The following is a 21,874-nucleotide window of genomic DNA, read 5'->3' on the forward strand; positions in this document are numbered from 1 at the left end:
CATATTAAATTCCTAAAAACTAAATGCCTGAAGGCACTCGATTTATTGAAAGTCGTGTCTAATTCAAGGTGGGGAGGGGATCAAGCTACGCTCCTACACCTTTACAGATCACTTGTCCGCTCGAAGCTTGATTATGGCTCCATCGTATATGGTGGAGCCTGTAAAAGCAACTTAAAACTCTTAGATTCAGTCCACCATCAAGGTCTGAGACTTTGTCTTGGGTCCTTTAGAACATCTCCTGTTGACAGTCTCTACGTCGAGGCAGATGAGCCTTCTCTTACCCAACCCCGTATAAAATTATCATTACAGTATATTACGAAGCTATATTCTAACGAGTCTAATCCTGCGTTTCACTGCATCTTTAATCCTCTTTATGAGGACTTGTACAACAAGAAATCTTCTCTTGTTCCGCCTCTTGGGCTCAGGATTAAGCCATTCATTACTGCTGCCGGCATTGAGCTGGAAAATATATCTCCTTCCCGTCTTCTTTCTTCTCCTCCTTGGCAATTGGTTAGGCCACAGGTTGACCTCACACTGACTAAGTTTAAAAAAGCAGAAACTAATGAATTGCAATATAAACAAGAATATTATCAATTAAAAAGTAAATATAATACATATAAATCCTTATTTACAGATGGGTCCAAGGATGGTGGCGCGGTTGCTTGTGCCACTGTCATTGGGTCCAAAACAATATCTTCCAGATTACCCAATGACAGTTCAATTTTCACAGCAGAAGCAAACGCAATACTAACAGCTCTTAAATATATAAATAGACACCCTAAATATAAACAATATATAATATTTTCTGACTCTCTTTCTTGCCTTCAGGCGATTAAAAATATTTCTTGTAAACATCCGCTTTTAATAGAAATTTTTGAATTATATAATGATCTTGCAACTGGCCAATACGACATCGTCCTCTGTTGGTTACCCAGCCACGTTGGCATTTCTGGTAATACAATGGCCGATTTTGTTGCCAAGGCAGCACTCAACAAATCTGTGACACCACTTCTGATCCCATACTCTGATTACAAAGCAAGCATTAGAACTTACATCCGTGATCTGATGCAAAAGAAGTGGGATGCCCAAGTAGGTATCAATAAATTACATGCAATAAAACCCACTATCGGTTACACCTACTTGGGTTGTCAGTCCAGATTTGAAGAGGTCATCATACGACGATGTCGTATTGGTCACACCAGATATACTCATGAATACCTGTTAAAAGGTGAGGATCCTCCGTTTTGTATCCCTTGTGATGAAAGAATCACGGTCAAGCATGTCCTGCTTGACTGTGTTGAATATTCCATCACAAGGGATATTTATTTCAAAGTAAAAACTATGAAGGATCTTTTTAGTAATATAAGTTCTCATTTAATTATTGCCTTTTAAAAAAATTAGACTTGCTAACTGATTTGTAAATAGATATATATTTTATTATTGGTAGTTTAGATTAGTAACTGAGATTGTTAGTGGCTGTACTCTCAAAGGGGGTTGAAGTAGCGTAAAATTATTGTCCTCCTGCGAGGGTACGTAAGTCCCAAAACATTTCCAAGTCAGTTTAAGTGTACCAGGTTTTAATCGTAGTATTTTTGTGTTTTTAATGTATGGCTAAATCTCAGTATCAACGCCAATGGCTGAAGGGATGGTGTAAATCCAGCTAGGGTCCATGCAGGTAGCAAAAGTAATGTAAGTCCCCATGGGCCTTAGTATGGTGATCTACCTTCAGTTGTTGGCGATCTATAGCCCGTTTTTATATTGTATTGTTTTCGTAATTCAAATAGTTTTACATGTTCATGCTAGTTTTAGACTCCATCTGTGATACTTTAGTTATTTTACTGTCCTTCGTTGACAGGGTTTTTATATATTATATGTATGTATTATAAATTATAAATTTAGAACTAGTTTTAGTCACGATATGGCTGAAATATTGCCGATGTGACTTTTAAATCTTAACTCACTCACTCACACACATCAAAGTTAAGGAAACAACACGAATTTCCCTCCTACGTCGTTTCAAGTTTATCTTCCGGTAAATATTGATTATATAACATCTCATTTGTTTCATAGGTCGGGAAACATCATTTGGGAGAGTATGAACAAATATGAAAATGGTGTCTAAATACATCATCATCACTACTAATTATCAGTAAGATAACCTCATCATCATTTGAAATTGTCTGAACTGAAAGCAAGTTTTGTGTTGGTCACTTTCACCATAAAGGACTGCAACACAACAAACGAGACTTGATTAAATTCCCCTAAAAATATGCATGAGTTAATATTTGATATGGCACCCGTGAAGAGCCACCTCCTCGTGGTGGGTGCTGGGTCAGGCTAAGCGCTCTTCGACCCCCCGTTGTGGACCCGGGGGTATATTTGGTCCACCAACCTGTTGGCCGTGGGTTGCGCCCCTGTGTCGGTGGAGGAAGGGAGTCTTGTGGTTGAGGGCACTGGTTCCAGGAACAGTGTTCCTTTGCCCAACACACCACTTCGCCCCTGACTTCACCTAGACGGGTGGTTGAATGGGCCCGGTTCAACCAGTCGGCTGGTCAAGCCAAGCCCTGCGCATGATTTATGTGCATATACATTTTTTTGAATATGTACTATGTTTTGATTGGTCTTGGCTAACGTTTTACGTTATCAAAATTAAATCTGCCTAGAGTCTCATGCCAGAAGGCGGTGGCTCATTGGCCAATTCGGTGATGTTGACCTCCGAAATCTGTATGTTTCCTATTTCTTGTTATGGGCGAACCAGCCAGACATTTAATTTGGTAAACTTACGCAGCTTTTCGCGTCATATTTGCTGAAGTATACCATCCCTGTATCCCTGGTGTTTGCATGTTGGAGATCCGATGCAATTAAACACCGCTCTTTTTTGCACTCCATGATGGGTGGGGAGCAGGGATGCTGAATCCCATTATTTCCACTATGGCTCAACAAAACCTTGGTTCAAACAGATCTTAACGTCGACATGTTGATTCAGATGAAACTGATCACAATGTATCTCCTGTACTTGATTCATGGTCTCGATTTATTATCATTGAAGCAGCAGACAAAGCGGCCACTTAAGCTCAACCCGTTTGCAATTTCTAAAGCCATTTCAGGAATTTGCGGAGAAGTAAAGAATGTGACACGTCTTCGTAGTGGATCGCTTCTTATTGAGTGTTTGCGGAAGCAACAGTCTCTTAACCTGTTATCATTGAAAACATTTGTAAACACTGAGGTCGTTGCGTTTGCACACAAAACGTTAAATACTTGTCGCGGCATTGTTCGTGACAGAGCACGTTGCCTGTCCGACATGTCCGAAGAAGATATTTCAAACGAATTACAAAATCAAGGTTTTACAACAGTCAAACGTTTTACAGTGAAGACCCGGGACGGTGATATCATTCCCTCAAATACATATCTGTTTACCTTTTCATTGTCTGCCTTACCCAAATACATAAAAGCTGGTTATGTCAACATCGGAGTGGAGGTGTATGTCCCCAATCCACTCCGATGTTTCAAGTTCCAAAAATTTGGACATGGCTCCAAATCATGCAATCGATCTGCTGTTTGTCACCGATGTCGAGAGGGACATGAGAACGCAGATTGCTCAGCAGACATCAAATGTGCAAATTGCAAAGGACACCATCTTGCTTCATCAAGGTTATGTCCTGTGTGGCAAAACCAGTCTAAAATACTTAAGGTCAAACATGAAAAAAACATCTCGTTTTATGAAGCAAAAACATTTGTTGAAAATCAGTCACCAATTCCACTCAATAAAACTTTTTCTGCAGTTGCTGCTACTTCTACTAGTAAATGCACTTCAGTTTCTGTTCAGACTGATTTGACAAGGCTCAAATCAGATCAACCCTCTAACATAACTTCAGTCAGTGAGTCACACACATCTTCAACCCAAACTGTAAATCAAGCTCAGATTGATGTCAATGTACTTGGTGTTCCCAATGTACCAGTCACAGCACCACCAGCTTCTCAACTTTTGACCAAAAATGAAAGAAAGAAATTCAATAGAAAACAGACAAATAGGAAAACTTCATCTTCAGATATAGTTGTCCATAACTCTTTTGAAGCACTTGATATGGACACAACCCCTTTGTCTCAGAGCGGTAAAAATCCGTCCTCCTTGCACCGTGAACGATCGCCAATAGAGCCACCATGACGCAGTCATCCAGCACAATATCCAATGGAATTGTAGAGGACTTAGGAATAACTTTAATGATTTACAGATTTTAATACAGGATTTTACACCATCAGCAATGTGTCTACAAGAAACGTATCTTCGAGACACAGATAAATGTGATATCAGAAAATAAAATTTGTATAATCTCTTTTCACCTCCAGGTGCAAAAGCCACTGGAGGTTCTTCTATCTTGGTAAGACAGGATGTTATTCATAGTGTTGTTCCATTAACTACTAATCTTCAAGCTGTTGCATGCAGTTCGACTTATATTTCACATTGCCTTAACACTTTGTTCTTTGTACAGTCCACCTTCTTCGGCGTTACAGCAGGCGGATCTACAAGCTTTATATGCTCAGCTTCCAAAACCCTGTTTTATCATGGGTGATTTAAACGGACATAACTCTCTATGGGAAGTGTTAGTACTAATGCTAAAGGCAAAGTAATTGAAGATTTTATTTCTGACAATAACATATGTATCTTAAATGATTGCTCCAACACGTACTTACATCCTGCCACGGGAACTTATTCAGCATTGGATCTGACTCTGACAGATGCCATTTTATTAAATGAATTTGACTGGTCTGTCCATGATGACCGATGTGGAAGTGATCATTTCCCTACACTACTTAAAGCTATAAACCCTACTGATGAGCCACCTGTGACCAAATGGAATTTTGCCAAAGCATTCAAACTCTTTGTTCCAGAACACTGAAGCCTGAAACTTTCAGAAGTATTTCAGACCCAATTCAGTTATTCTCAGAGAAACTGAAAAGTATAGCTGATGAAACTATTCCTAAGTCCTGTAAGAACGCACACATACGTAAACCATGGTTTACAGATGATTGCAAACGAGCTAGAAAATGTAGGAAAAAGGCAGAAAAGTATTTCCGGCGACAACCTTCATCATTTCAATACTGTAAAAATAAACAGCGCAAAGGCTAGACGTACATTTAAACAGAGTAAACGTCAGTCCTGGAGACATTATGTATCTAAAATTATTCACGCACACCAATATCAAAGGTGTGGAACATGATCCAAAGAATTAAGGGCAAAGGTTCCAAATCTACTGTCCATCATCTGAAGGATGGAGATAATATACTGAAAGGCAAAAGAAACGTCGTAATATTAGAAATGACATTTGAGTATCAATGGAGTATTTGAACCTATTTTTTTAAATATACACCAGAAGTCAAGTTTGAGGAAACATGAATCGTGGTCGGATAGCCTGCATTGCCCAATAAAGTATTGTTAGAGATTGAAGTTAGAAATGTTTTTGGTTTTTGGAGAGGGAAAAGTTCCCACAAACACAACATTGAAATCGAGATGCACGTGCATCATAAATACATTCAGGCATAAATTGCCGGCTTGAATGGCAATCGTTCACTTGTTTTCTGAACACAGCAGCTATGACTAGGTTAACGAGAGATCAACCGAAACAAGCTATTGGACGTCTGCACGCTGGTCAACATGCTCGAGTCATAGCTAATGACTTCAGTGGCAGCGTACGAACGATAGAACGTCTTAGAGTGCGATACAACGCCACCAGCAGCACTGATGACCGTCCACGTAGTGGTCAACCCCGTGTAACAAAACGTCGCCAGGACCGTCATATCGTCCATCAACACGTGCAAGACCTATTCACAAGGGCCAGAGAAACAGCTTGGGTGACCATAGGAAACCACCAGTGACCAGTCAGTGACCTACCATTCGGCGACGTCTCCAAGCCAGGAACCTGTTTTGTCGATGTCCTGCCAGGAGACCCATATTCACCCAACGTCACCCCCGGGAACGTATCCAAGTGGACACAACAGCGGCAAAACTGTCGTGGTGGACAATGGAGAGGGGTTATCTTCTCTGATGAAAGTCGGTACTGCATTTCAGTGGCGTATTATTTTAAAAAATAGGTTCAAATGTTCCATTGATACTTAAATGTCATTTCCAATATTACGACATTTCTTTTGCCTTTCAGTATATATTAACTGGTAAGTCTGACATTGCCAATAAGCTTGGTGATACTCTCGCCAAACACTCTTCTTCGTCAAATTACGTCCCTGAATTTCAACACTATCAGAAACAACAGGAGAAGAAGAGAATAAATTATAACTCAGACAATGGCGAAGACTATAATGAATTATTTTCATTACATGAGCTACACACTGCCCTTGAGCAAGCTCATGAAACAGCAACAGGAGCTGATAACATACACTATCAGCTCTTGAAGCATTTACCGGAATCATGTTTGGAAACACTTCTAAATATTTTTGATTCAATATAGACTTCAGGGAATTTACCAACTTCCTGGCGTGATGCCATTGTAGTCCCTATTCCAAAACCTGGCCGGGATCATACTGATCCGTCTAATTATAGACCAATCTCTTTAACGAGTTGTGTCTGTAAAACCATGAAAAGAATGGTGAATAATAGATTAACTTGGTATCTTGAAACCAATAACCTGATATCAAATATCCAATGTGGTTTCAGGAAAAATCGTAGTACCATTGATCATTTGGTACGTTTAGAATCCTTTGTCAAAAATGCAATAGTAAATAAACAACATGCTGTATCGATCTTCTTTGATCTCGAGAAAGCATACGATACCACCTGGAAGCATGGCATTTTGAGGGATGTACATGATTTTGGTTTAAGGGGTCGTTTACCTCCTTTTGTGTCACAGTTTTTAAAAGACAGGCAATTTCAAGTCCGAGTGGGTTCAACCCTGTCTGATCATTACAATCAGGATCAGGGTGTCCCACAAGGAAGTATTTTGTCTGTAACATTGTTTAGTATTAAGATTAACAGCTTATCCAAGGTTTTAAATGATTCAATTGATGGATCACTTTTTGTGGATAATTTTAACATTTCTTGTCGCGGTAAGAATATGCATACTATTGAACGGCAACTACAGTTGAATTTAAACAAAATAAATACATGGTGTCTTGAAAACGGCTTTAAATTTTCTAAATCAAAAACTAATTGCATACATTTCTGCTGTAAATATAAACCACATAAAGACCCAGAACTGTTTTTAAATGGCACTCCCATCAAGGTTGTAAAAGAGGCCAAGTTCTTAGGTCTCATTTTCGACTCCCATTTAACTTTTCTTCCGCATATCAAATATCTAAAAACTAAATGCCTGAAGGCACTCGATTTATTGAAAGTCGTGTCTAATTCAAGGTGGGGAGGGGATCAAGCTACGCTCCTACACCTTTACAGATCACTTGTCCGCTCGAAGCTTGATTATGGCTCCATCGTATATGGTGGAGCCTGTAAAAGCAACCTAAAACTCTTAGATTCAGTCCACCATCAAGGTCTGAGACTTTGTCTTGGGTCCTTCAGAACTTCTCCTGTTGACAGTCTTTACGTCGAGGCAGATGAACCTTCTCTTAACCAACGCCGTATAAAATTATCTTGACAATATGTTACAAAATTATATTCTAACGAGTCTAATCCTGCATTTCACTGTGTCTTTAATCCTCTTTATGAGGATTTGTATAAAAAAAATCTTCTCTTGTTCACCCTCTTGGGCTCAGAATTAAGCCATTTATTGCTGCTGCCGGCATTGAGCTGAAAAATATAGCTCCTTCCCGTCTTCTTTCTTCCCCTCCTTGGCAGTTTAAAAAATCGGAAACAAATGACGTACAATATAAACAAGAATATAATCAATTAAAAAGTAAATATAATACATATAAATCTTTATTTACAGATGGTTCCAAGGGTGGTGGCGCGGTGGCTTGTGCCACTGTCATTGGATCCAGAACAATCTCTTCTCGTTTACCAGATAACAGCTCTATTTTCACAGCAGAAGCAAACGCCATATATACAGCCTTAAAATATATTAAAAAACACCCTAAATATCAACAATATATCATCTCACTTTCTTGCCTTCAAGCTATTAAAAATCTTTCTTGTAAACATCCACTTTTATTAGAAATTATTGAATTGTATAATGAGCTTGCTACTGGCCAATGCGACATCGTCTTTTGTTGGTTACCCAGCCACGTTGGCATTTCTGGGATCACAATGGCTGATCTTGGTGCCAAGGCAGCACTCAACAAATATGTGACACCACTTCTTATTCCATACTCTGATTACAAGGCTAGCATTAGAACTTACATCCGTGATCTGATGCAGAAGAAGTGGGACACTCAAGTAGGTATTAATAAATTACATGCAATAAAACCCTATATTGGTTACACCTATTTGGGTTGTCAGTCCAGATTTGAGGAGGTCATCATACGACGATGTCGTATTGGCTACACAAGATATACTCATGAGTACCTATTAAAAGGTGAGGATCCTCCGTTTTGTATCCCTTGTGATGAAAGAATCACGGTCAAGCATGTCCTGCTTGACTGTGTTGAATATTCCATCACAAGGGATATCTATTTCAAAGTAAAAACTATGAAGGATCTTTTTAGTAATATAAGATCTCATTTAGTTATTGCCTTTTTAAAAAAAATTGACTTGCTAACTGATTTGTAAATAGATATATATTTTATTATTGGTAGTTTAGATTAGTAACTGAGATTGTTTGTGGCTGTACCCTCAAAAGGGGTTGAAGTAGTGTAAAATTATTGTCCTCCTTAGAGGGTACGTAAGTCCCAAAATGTTCAAAGTCCATTTAAACTTGCCAGGATTTTAAACCGTAGTATTCTTGTCATTTTAATTTTGGCTAACATTTCTTACAATCGCCAGCAGCTGAAGGGATGGTGTAAATCCAACTAGGGTCCATGCAGGTAGCCAAGGTACTGTAAGTCCCCATGGTCCCTAGTTTGGTGATCTTCCTTCTGGTGTTGGCGATATATAGCTTGTTTTTATATTGTATTGTCCAAATAGTGCTATCAGTTTTAACTCTCCATACTAGTTTTAGTTGTAATTGTGATATTCTAGTTGTTTTACTGTCCTTCGTCGACAGGTTTTATAATATACATATATTCCACTTCAAAATCAAATATGTTCTCGTCACGATATGGCTGCAATATTGCCGATGTGACGTTAAATAATAACTCACTCACTCACTAATATTTGATATAACGACTCTTACAACGATGCTATTAACTATATCCATCAGTTTTCATAAAAATGTTTCAGTTCAAAACATGTTCAGGCTTTGGGTTGATAAGAACCTTGTAAGTCCCTCAAGGCAGCATCCTGTCTGTCACCCTTTTTAGCATCAAAATTAACAGCCTCACTAACGTCCTGAACAGTTGTGTTGATGGGTCCCTTTTCGTGGACGATTTCAATATTTCATGTCGTGGTAAGAACATGCACGCAAAAGAAAGGCAGCTACAACTCTGCCTTAACAAAATCCAAAAATGGGCCAATGAAAATGGCTTTCAGTTTTCAAAATCCAAAATAAATAGTATTCACTTTTGTCGTAAATACAGACCACACTAGGATCCAGACCTATCTTTAGATGGTACTCCCATCAAGGTAGTAGAAGAGGCCAAATTCCCTGGACTCATATTCGACCGCCACCTGACATTCTTGACACACATAAAATATTTGAAAACCAAATATATGCTTGAAGGCTCTGGACTTACTAAAAGTCGTTGCAAATACAGAGTGGGGAGGGGATCAGATTACCCTCCTTCACTTGTACAGATCTTTGGTTCGCTCTAAACTAGACTACGGCTCCATTGTTTATGGTGGAGCCTGCAAAAGCAATTTAGAAAAATTAGATTCTATTCACCACCAAGGCCTGAGGCTCTGCCTGGGAGCTTTTAGGACCTCTCCGGTAGACAGTCTATATGCAGAGGCTAACGAACCTTCCCTTGAACAACGCCGCATTAAACTTTCACTGCAGTATATCACTAAACTACGTTCAAATCAGTCCAATCCAGCATACAATTGTGTTTTCAACCCTCTCTATGATAACTTGTGTTCCTAAACTGCCGAGCCTGATACCACCACTTGGAATCAGAATTCAACCAGACATATCAGCAGCTAAAATTGATCTCAATAGCATAGCACCCTACCGACTCCTGTCTTCACCACCCTGGCAGATGGTGAAACCACAGGTCGATCTTACCCTCACTAAATTCAAAAAGTCTGAAACAAATCCCTTGGTGTTCCAGCAGGAATACATCCAGTTACGTTCCAAGTATGACACCCATAGATCCATTTTCACAGACGGATCCAAGGATGAGGGCCAAGTCGCCAGTGCTACAGTCATTGGATCTAAGACTGTGTCCTCTAGGATTCCCGACAACAGTTCCATTTTCACTGCCGAGGCCAAAGCTATCTTTTCAGCTTTGACCTATATTAAACAGCAGAATCATTCCAAAAACTTCATCGTTTTCACAGATTCATTATCTTGCCTTCACGCACTTCAAAATGTTACTTCAAGTCACCCAATCATTCTGGACATTTTAGAACTTTACAATCATATTCTGCTTGAATGCGTGGACTTATCGTCTGCAAATGACTCACATTATGATGCAAGAAACCTAAAAGATCTGTTCTCCCGCGTGAGCGCTCATCTGATAGTGAACTACCTGAGGGAAGTTGATCTGTACCATAAATTGTAACTGTGAAATGTAACTATCATAAATTGTAACTGAAATGTGGCTAACAAATTGCCTGCCTTTAAATTTGATATGTTTTTTAAATAAAACTCATTCCGAGTATGTACTTACAATGTTTGTTAATGCAAACTTGTTCTCGTCACTATATGGCTGGAATAATGCCGATGTGACGCAAAACCCAACTCAACTCAACAACTTATATATCATAACGTGTTTAGTTAAACTATACTAAGTCTCTGCCCCTTTCGGGATTTACAAAAAAAACCCAATCACCTATATATTTTCCACTTAAACGCACATTCACAGGGTATAAAAATTGATTTATGTTATGAATATAGACCATTTACCATTCAGTATGACAGTAGGAAATAAAATGTGATTAACAGTGATGTGACTTGGCTAATAGGTGGAATTGAATCTGAAAGGTATTATATTCAAATAAACGCAATAATTGACAGTAGGAAAAGAGAATATGTAGATTTCCCCCATATTAACAACTAAACATAAACACTCACTAGGAAGAGGAATATATTACACTTTAGGTTAAGTATCCCCGGTAACTTCTACAAAGTGGTATGTTTCGGCTAACATCAATTGTGTGCACGCACAGTATGTTGGTCAAGCTGCATGCTTACGATCATTTCTTGTCAAGAAGAAAACACACAGGTTCCTTTAGATTTAAATAATAGATGTTACACAATACACAATTCATCTGTTTTGGCTCAAAATGATGTCTAAATACATTGGATATCATTATCGCAACTAACTATTAGTAATATAATATATTCAGCACTTGAGATTGTCTGGACTGAAAACGTTTTACATTAAGCGTATTATTAATTAATCAAACATTGTTTTGGCTCAGAATGATACCTGTTACAAGTATGGAGCTAAGAGAGGATCAGGCAACACGGTGTGTGATGGGGCAAACCATTTGTAACATTGAGACGTTGTACAAGAACATCATTACACTGACGATCATGTTTCAACCACTGATTTTCTACATTATATTTCCAATGTTACTGATATACCACTGGTCGTTACGCTTCCACTGGCAGTAATTTGCAATGACTAGAAAAACTAGTTAATTTCTAAATACAGTTGTGAATTATATAAAATGTCTTTGTTTGTTGGTTTAACACTGAGTTATTTTTAGTACAGATATCTTGTTTAACCTCTTGTATCAGTTTTGAAGTCGACATTTTGACAATCGGTTCGTGCAACCTTCAAAAACATGATGTCCACGATGTTTCTTTTGAAAATAGACCCAAAATACACACATATTCATTACTTGTTTGCAGGTCTTGACGGGCGACTGTGGATCCAAGTCATGCCTTCTAGGTTCACTATGCATTAGGACTCGGTCCGGAAAAGCTGCCTGTCTAAAAGGTAATTGATACTAGCACTGACTTGTGGCGTTTTATCAGCTTGAAAGATAGCTTATAACTTCAAAATCTACCTGAACTGGCAAGTTATGACCCTGAAAGAATACCATTCGTATAGAAGTGAACAACGAAGTGACAAAACCCTTTCCACATTCATAAGAAATCTCGGCCATAAGCAGTCAATTGTACAGTTGTGACTATATCATAAGCAGATATTTGTTTCAGCAGTATTACAGACAGCTGTACTATGTTGTTTGTAAACAAATCGTGTCTGAACCAGAGAATCCAGTGATTGTCACTATGCGATACCATGACAGAGCATGTGTTTATGATCACTATGAAATAGTGATGATATCGGGTGTTCGCGAAAAGGTAAGCGTATCCTGCCCCACCGGTGGCACCCGTCATAAACATATGCTAAGTCTAAGTCTAATCATTTGTTCATCTGAAATAATTTGGGAATTTATGGTATAAGTCAATATAGTGAGTGAGTGAGTTAATTTTTAAATCGCATCGGCAATATTACAGCCATATAGCGATGAAAGCAAGATAATCATTTTAAAATATCTGTCGACAAAGGGCAGATATGTCAAAATAGGATATTGCATCTGGCATCATGTTTGTCACTGATACGTCAAATTTGGAAATTCCCTCCACATAGCTACCTTGAAAATTCTTGAAAGCTTTACTGAGGCCTTGAATATTGTAACCTTGATCAAACAACTTCTGAGCGCAACTTAGTACAATAACCAGTCCAGAATTTTGAGACCAATAATTCATTCAACTGGATATATAAATATTAAACAGTATTATTTGATACATCTAAGCACTTTATATTGCAACACTACGCTCCTTCTAATCTCTGCAAACACGTCGTGCAACGTGCTCTCGTACAGCGTGCTCAGACAAACGGAAATCTAGAAATCGTGGAAATATCAAAACGAGGCCCAGTCGCTAGAAAAGTTTGGTGGTCTGGTACGGACATTGCACGTTTACGTTTAAAAAATACACTGACTAAGCGCACATAACAGGTGTAACCAATGCTGTTGAGCCAGATGACTTCTGAATCATTTTACGACCTCATCAAACAGGGGCAGTCTGTGACGTCCTACTGGCAAACAAGGATCAGTTGTAGTGCGGTGGGTGAACGCGTGGCCTGTCTCAGCAAACACCGAGTTCGACAGTAGGAGGAATCAATTTCATCTTCATGCAATGCATGTGCACTAGCCTATATCTGCTCTACCTTTCACAAACCACATGGGTTTGCTCATTGCCGTGCACCCTACTTCTCGTAAACGCGTTCTCTGCGCCGGTATCATTGTTTGCCAGTAGTTAAGGTCATGCTGCCTAAACCTCACCATAAAATATAGAAATACGATTTTATTAAAGTTGAAAATTAAGATCCATCTGTAAATACCATTTTCGTATGAAACAAGAAATTGGAATTCAGTGTAACCATAATTGTTTGTAGTGCCTCTTTTCACTTTCACACGAGAACATTCGGATCGACAGAAAGTAGGTAATTGTCTGTATTGGTTAATGAGGCTCATATTTCGGTTTGAAGACAATAGAATGTTAATCCAGAAATGTTTACTTCTAATGTTTGATATATTAAATTTCTATCCCGGGTTAGCCGGGAAACTAAATGTCAACCAGGAATCAGTCTGTAAAAGAACTATGTGTGAAACCAACAAACGACAAGACACGTGCTGAAATATACAATTGTATTCTAAAATTGACTGAGTTCATAAATCAATACAAAGGTACATTACATAGGTATCACCAGTACACACTAGAGTGGCAATACAAATTCAGAGGGAGTATAATACAAGAGCGGTAATGATAGCAATAGTGAGTGAGTGAGTGAGTTAATATTTATCGTCACATCGGCAATATTTCAGCCATATCGATGATAGCAATAAAGACAATGAGTGTAATATTCCACTCTCAGAACCAGTACTCTTGTGTGTCCAGGTTGGGGGTGGGTAGCTGAGCATAACACACAATGCTTGTCTTCCGGTGTCTTGTAATATAAGAATGTCAAAGAGGTAATAGCTTGCTTTCCTTCTATACACAAACATATGTTGCAAGAAAATTCTACGCTGAAGCAGATCTTTCTATAATATTCTATGGATCAGAGTAGGGCTCTAGTAAGTTCCAGCACTCAGTTAAAATATATTACAAGTCTAAATAATTATCATCTCTGCCCTTCACTGCCTCTTCGAGAACAATGTATAACAGGTCAAACTTTGTTGCACAATGTATAACACCGCCTCATAACACTGTCCTCATGATGGTCTTCTTGTTGCTTGAGATGTATTGAGAGATGAGTAGGCAAGCCTTAACTCCCTTTATTATAAAGCACATGAAATCTAGAAAAAGTCTGAATACAGCATTCCACTGCCCATGATGAATGTACAGGTACAATGCATAAAAGTTGAAACATTGCTAAACAGTGTACAACTAAGCCCGATCACAACATACATAATTATATATGTGTGTCATATGATTATCTACATTATTAGGTGGAAAGAAGCAGTTCTGTCCAGACAGGTGCCTTCAAAAGAAACGAGACAAGAACATCAAAGATGTAAACAACCAACTTCACACTGCTTGCTGTGAGGGGGACATGTGCCAGGTGAGGAACATCTTGACAGAAGGAGAAGTGGACATAAACAGTAGGACGGGACAGTACAACAGGACGCCAGTGATGGTAGCAGCGCACGAAGGATATGGAAACGTGTTTGACCTTCTTGTGAAAAAAGGCTGTGATTTGTCACATGTAGACACTGAGGGTAATAACATTCTTCACATGGCATGTAACGGTGGAGATATAGCGACAGTGAGATATATCCTATCCCAGGACAACGTGGACGTCAACAGACGAAGACGTGACAAGAGGACGCCTTTGATGAATGCTGCATACCTTGGACATAAAAAAGTGTTTGAATTACTCGTAGAGGGAGGTGGTGATGTTTCTGTAAGAGATGCTAATGATGACAACATTCTTCATGTAGCCTGTTCTGGAGGACATTTTGCAATGGTAAAGTATGTCCTCTCACAAACCAAACTGGACATCAACAGCAGAGGACGTTACGGAGGGACACCTTTGATGGCGGCGGCATACTTTGGACATAGAAAAGTGTTTGAGTTACTCGTGGAGAGAGGAGGTAATCTTTCTCTAAGAGATGCTCGTGATGACAACATTCTTCATGTAGCCTGTTATGGAGGACATTTTGCAATGGTAAAGTATGTCCTCTCACAAACCAAACTGGACATCAACAGCAGAGGACGTTACGGAGGGACACCTTTAATGGGGGCGGCATACTTGGGACATAGAAAAGTGTTTGAGTTACTCGTAGAGGGAGGTGGTGATGTTTCTGTAAGAGATGCTAATGATGACAACATTCTTCATGTAGCCTGTTCTGGAGGACATTTTGCAATGGTAAAGTATGTCCTCTCACTAAACAAACTGGACATCAACAGCAGAGGACGTTACGGAGGGACACCTTTGATGGCGGCGGCATACTTGGGACATAGAAAAGTGTTTGAGTTACTCGTGGAGAGAGGAGGTAATCTTTCTCTAAGAGATGCTAATGGTGACAACGTCCTTCATAGAGCCTGTTATGCTGGGCATTTAAACGTGGTAAAGTATGTCCTCTCACTCAACAAACTGGACATCAACATCAAAGGGGGTTTAGGAACGACACCTTTGATGGAGGCTGCGTACATGGGAAATAAAGAAGTGTTTGAATTACTCGTGGAGAGAGGAGGTAATGTTTCTCTAAGAGATGCTAATGGTGACAACGTCCTTCATAGAGCCTGTTCTGGAGGACATAATGAAATGGTAAAGTATGTCCTCTCATATACCAAACTGGTCATCAACAGCAGAGGACATTATGGAAGGACACCTTTGATGGCGGCGGCATACTTTGGACAAAAAAATGTGTTTGAGTTACTCGTGGAGAGAGGAGGAGATGTTTCTCTAAGAGATGCTAATGATAACAACATCCTTCATAGAGCCTGTTCTGGTGGGCATTTAAACATGGTAAAGTATGTCCTCTCACATATCAAACTGGACATCAACAGCAGAGGACACTGTGGAAACACACCTTTAATGATGGCGGCATACTTGGGACATTACAAAGTGTTAGAGTTACTCGTGGAGAGAGGAGGTGATGTTTCTCTAAGAGATGCTAATGGTGACAACATCCTTCACATAACCTGTTCTGAAGGACATTTTGAATTGGTAAAGTATGTCCTCTCTTATACCAAACTGGACCTCAACAGCAGAGGACGTTATGGAAGGACACCTTTAATGACGGCGGCATACTTTGGACATTACAAAGTGTTTGAGTTACTCGTGGAGAGGGGATCTGATGTTTCTCTGAAGGATAATTCCGGTGACGACATAATCCAAATAGCCTGTTCTGGTGGACATTTGGAAATGGTAAAGCACGTCCTCTCACGAGACACCAGAGATATCAACAGTAAGAGGACATTGGTGGACAGTTGTGAGTAAGTTACAGCTCAACATTGGATTGGTAATATCACTGCAATTTATCAAAGAAACTTTTAGATGTACAGTAAACAGTAGACAAACATCCACATCTGTTGTCTGTTCTACACTCAATTACGTGTATATGAAAGCTATACAGCCTGAATACTGATGATTGAGTGAGTTAAAATTATAGTCATACCGGCAATATTTCAGCCATATCGTGACTAAAACAATTCATTTATGGGTAATAGATAAAGTTATATTATAAAATCTGTCTACAAAGGATAGCAAAAAGACTAGATAATAACAGGCAGAAAGTCCAAACTATCGTGGAACTTTAAAATGAAACATCTATTATGGACAACACAATATAAAAACGGGCTGGAGATCACAAGCAACGGAGGGAAGATGGGACCATTGGGACTTACACTACTTTTGCTACCTGCATGGACCCTAGCTGGATTTACATAATCCCTTCAGCCGCTGGCGATTGCAGTCGAATTTAGCCATATTTTAAAATCACAGTGAGTGAGTGAGTTAATATTTAACGTCACGTCGGCAATATTTCAGCCATATCGTGACGAGAACACTCGATATTGAAATGAAATATATGTATATTATAAAAAGCCTGCCGACGAAGGACAGTAAAACAACTAGAATATCACAGATATGTATGTAAAACTAGTAATTAAATCTAAAATATGTTACTTTTAAATGACAATACAATATAAAAAACGGCTGTAGATTGCCAACAACTGAAGGTAGATCACCATACTAGGGACCATGGGGACTTACAGTACATTTGCTTCCTGCATGGACCCTAGCTGGATTTTCATCATCCCTTTAGCCGTTAGCAATTTAGCAAATCTAGCCATACATTAAAAGAACAGGTATTCTACGATTAAAAAAGTGGAACGTTTTAATTTACGTCGAATGTTTTGGGACTTACATACCCTCTCAGGAGGACAATAATTTTACAGTACTTTAACCCCCCTCGAGGATACAGCCACTAATAATCTTAGTTACTAATTCAAACTTCCAATCGTAAAATATTTATGTTTTTACAAATCATTTAACAAATCTAATTCTTTTAAAAATGCAATAATTAAATGAGAACTGATACTATTAAAAAGATCCTTCATAGTTCGTGATTTAAAATATTTATCCCTTGTGATGGAATACTCAACACAGTCAAGCAAGACATGTTTGACCGTGATTCTTTCATCACAAGGGATACAAAATGGAGGATCCTCACCTTTCAAAAGGTATTCATGAGTATATCTTGTGTGGCCAATACGACATCGTCGTATGATGACCTCTTCAAATCTGGACTGACAACCCAAGTAGGTGTAACCGATATAGGTTTTTTTTCATGTAATTTATTAATACCTACTTGAGTGTCCCACTTCTTTTGCATCAGATCACGGATGTAAGTTCTAATGCTGGCTTTGTAATCAGAGTATGGAATAAGAAGTGGTGTCACAGATTTGTTGAGTGCTGCCTTAGCAGCAAGATCAGACTGTGTATTCCCAGAAATGCCAACGTGGCTGGGTAACCAACAAAAGACGATGTCGCATTGGCCGGTAGCCAGCTCATTATACAATTCAATAATTTCTAATAAAAGTGGATGTTTACAAGAAAGATTTTTAATAGCCTAAAGACACGAAAGAGAATCAGAAAAGATGATGTATTGTTTATATTTACGGTGTTTATTAATATATTTAAGAGCTGTTAATATGGCGTTAGCTTCTGCTGTGAAAATAGAGCTGTTATTTGGTAATCGAGAAAAGATTGTTCTGGATCCAATGACATCCACATGCCACTTCGCCACCGTCCTTGGACCCATCTGTAAATACGGATTTACATGTATTATATTTACTTTTTAATTGATTATACTCTTGTTTATATTGTAATTCATTAGTTTCTGATTTTTTAAACTTTGTCAGAGTTAGGTCAACTTGTGGCCTAACCAATTGCCACGGAGGAGAAGAAAGAAGACGAGAAGGAGCTATATTCTCCAGCTCAATGCCGGCAGCAGTAATGAATGGCTTCATTCTGAGCCCCAGTGGCGGAACAAGGGAAGATTTCTGGTTGTACAAATCCTCAAAAAGAGTGAGTGAGTGAGTGAGTGAGTGAGTTTGGTTTTACGCCGCTTTTAGCAATATTCCAGCGATATCTCTTTTACAACCTTGATGGGAGTGCCATTTAAAAACAGATCTGGGTCTGTATGTGGTTTATATTTACGGCAGAAATGTATGCAATTAGTTTTTGATTTAGAAAATTTAAAGCCATTTCCAAGACACCATTTATTTATTTTGTTTAAACACAACTGTAGTTGCCGTTCGATAGTATGCATATTCTTACCACGACAAGAAATGTTAAAATCATCCACAAAAAGTGAGCCTTCGATTGAATTATTTAAAACGTTGGATAAACTGTTGATCTTGATACTAAACAATGTTACAGACAAAATACTGCCTTGTGGGACACCCTGATCCTGATTATAATGGTCAGACAGGGTTGAACCCACTCGGACTTGAAATTGCCTGTCGGTTAAAAACTGTGATATAAAAAGAGGTAAACGACCCCTCAAACCAAAGTCATGTAAATCCTTTAAAATGCCATGCTTCCAGGTGGTATCATACGCTTTCTCGAGATCAAAGAATATTGATACTGCATGTTGTTTATTGACTATAGCATTTTTAACAAAGGATTCTAGTCGTACCAAATGATCAATGGTACTACGATTTTTCCTGAAACCACATTGAATATTTGTAATTAGGTTATTGGTTTCAAGATACCAAGTTAATCTATTGTTTACCATTCGTTCCATGGTTTTACAGACACAACTCGTTAAAGAGATTGGTCTGTAATTAGACGGATCAGTATGATCCCGGCCAGGTTTTGGAATGGGGACAACAATGGCATTACGCCACTAAGTTGGGAAATTCCCCGAAGTCCATATTGAATCAAAAATATTTAGAAGTGTTTCCAAACATGATTCAGGTAAATGCTTCAAGAGCTGATAGTGAATATTATCAGCTCCCGTTGATGTATCATGAGCTTGCTCAAAGGCAGTGTGGAGCTCATGTAATGAAAATAGTTCATTATAGTCTTCGCCATTGTCTGAGTTAAAATTTATTCTCTTCTTCTCCTGTTGTTTCTGATATTTTTGAAATTCTGATTTGACGAAGAAGAATGTTTGGCAAGAGTTTCACCAAGCTTATTTGCTAAAGCGCGGCGTACCTTTAAACAGAATAAACGCCAATCTTGGCAACATTATGTATCCAAAATAAATTCTCGAACGCCCATGTCCAAGGTTTGGAACATGGTCCAGAAAGTTAAAGGTAAAGGTACTAAATCTAGTGTCCATCATCTTAAACATGGAGACCAATTACTTACAAATAAATCAGATATTGCGAATAAACGGGGTGAAACTCTAGCTAAACACTCTTCCTCTTCTAATCATGTGCCTAAATTCCAACAATATCAAAAACAAGAAGAAAAGAAAACTATTAATTTCAATTCAGATAATGGGGAAGATTATAATGAAACATTTTCTATTCATGAACTCCATACTGCTCTTGAGCAAGCTCACGATACTGCTACAGGTGCTGATAACATACATTATCAACTCCTGAAACACTTACCAGAGTCATGTTTAGAGACGCTCTTACACATTTTTGATGATATTTGGACGTCAGGGAAATTTCCTTCCTCATGGCGTGACGCTACAGTAGTACCAATACCTAAGCCTGGACGTGATCATACGGACCCGTCAAATTATCGACCGATTTCACTAACAAGCTGTGTTTGCAAAACCATGGAACACATGATAAATAATCGACTTGTTTGGTACTTGGATACTAATAACCTTATAAACGATATACAATGTGGTTTCAGTAAAAACAGAAGTACTGTCGATCACATAGTGCGTTTGGAATCATTTGTTAAAAACGCACTAATTAATAAACAACACGCTATGTCTATCTTTTGGATCTTGAAAAGGCATATGACACTACGTGGAAATATGGCATATTAAGAGATTTACATGGCTTCGGATTGCGAGGCCGTTTGCCTCAATATATAGCTAATTTTTTAAATGACAGACAATTTCAAGTCCGCGTGGGTTCTACCCTGTCTGATCATTACAATCAGGATCAGGGTGTTCCACAAGGCAGTATTTTGTCTGTTACTTTATTTAGTATCAAGATCAACAGTTTATACAAGGTTTTAAATGATTCAATTGATGGATCCTTTTTGTGGATGATTTTAATATTTCTTGTCGCGGTAAAAATATGCATTCTATTGAACGGCAACTGCAGTTGTGTTTAAACAAAATAAATAAATGGTGTCTTTAAAACGGCTTTAAATTTTCTAAATCGAAAACTAATTGTATACATTTCTGCCGTAAATACAAACCGCATAAAGACCCTGAACTATCTCTAAATGGCACTCCCATCAAAGTTGTGAAGGAGGCCAAGTTCTTGGGTATTATTTTGACTCACACTTAACGTTCTACCACATATTAAGTCCCTTAAAACTAAATGCCTCAAGGCACCTGACATGTTGAAAGTCGTTTCCAATTCTAAGTGGGGAGGGGATCAAGCTACCCTCCTACATCTATATCGATCACTCATACGTTCCAAACTTGATTATGGTTCCTTCGTTTATGGTGGGGCTTGCAAAAGCAACCTCAAACTATTAGATTCTGTCCACCACCAAGGTCTAAGACTTTGTCTTGGGTCCTTTAGAACTTCTCCTGTTGACAGTCTCTACGTCGAGGCCGATGAGCCATCGCTTACACAACGCCGTATAAAATTATTCTGGCAGTATTTGACAAAACTATATTCTAATGAGTCAAATCCTGCATTTAACTGTGTTTTTAATCCTCTTTATGAGGATCTGTACAACAAAAAGCCTTCTCTTGTTCCGCCTCTTGGTTTGAGAATTAAACCAATCATTTCTGCTGCCGGCATTAAGCTGGAAAATATAGCCCCCTCCCGTCTTCTTTCTTCTTCTCCTTGGCAATTGGTGAGGCCTGAAGTTGATCTAACTCTGACAAAGTTTAAGAAATCTGTAACTAATGACTTACAAAATAAACAAGAATATAATCAATTAAAAAATAAATATAATACATACAAATCCTTATTTACAGATGGATCCAAGGATGGTGGCGCGGTGGCATGTGCCACTGTCATTGGATCCAGAACAATATCTTCTCGACTACCAAATAACAGCTCTATTTTCACAGCAGAAGCTAACGCCATATTAA

General features: G+C 38.6%; 1 long non-coding RNA gene across 1 annotated transcript; it reads left to right on the forward strand.

Moving 5' to 3' along the window:
• Window positions 1-4,099: 4,099 nt before the first annotated feature.
• Window positions 4,100-21,511, forward strand: LOC124264627. Its single transcript, XR_006895189.1, has 3 exons — window positions 4,100-4,112; window positions 13,289-13,397; window positions 21,502-21,511. It is a non-coding gene; the product is annotated as an uncharacterized LOC124264627 (long non-coding RNA).
• Window positions 21,512-21,874: the final 363 nt, after the last annotated feature.

This window comes from Haliotis rubra, unplaced genomic scaffold (genome assembly GCF_003918875.1).
Source record: "Haliotis rubra isolate DU_JTF1 unplaced genomic scaffold, ASM391887v1 Scf933, whole genome shotgun sequence".
Taxonomy (NCBI): domain Eukaryota; kingdom Metazoa; phylum Mollusca; class Gastropoda; order Lepetellida; family Haliotidae; genus Haliotis; species Haliotis rubra.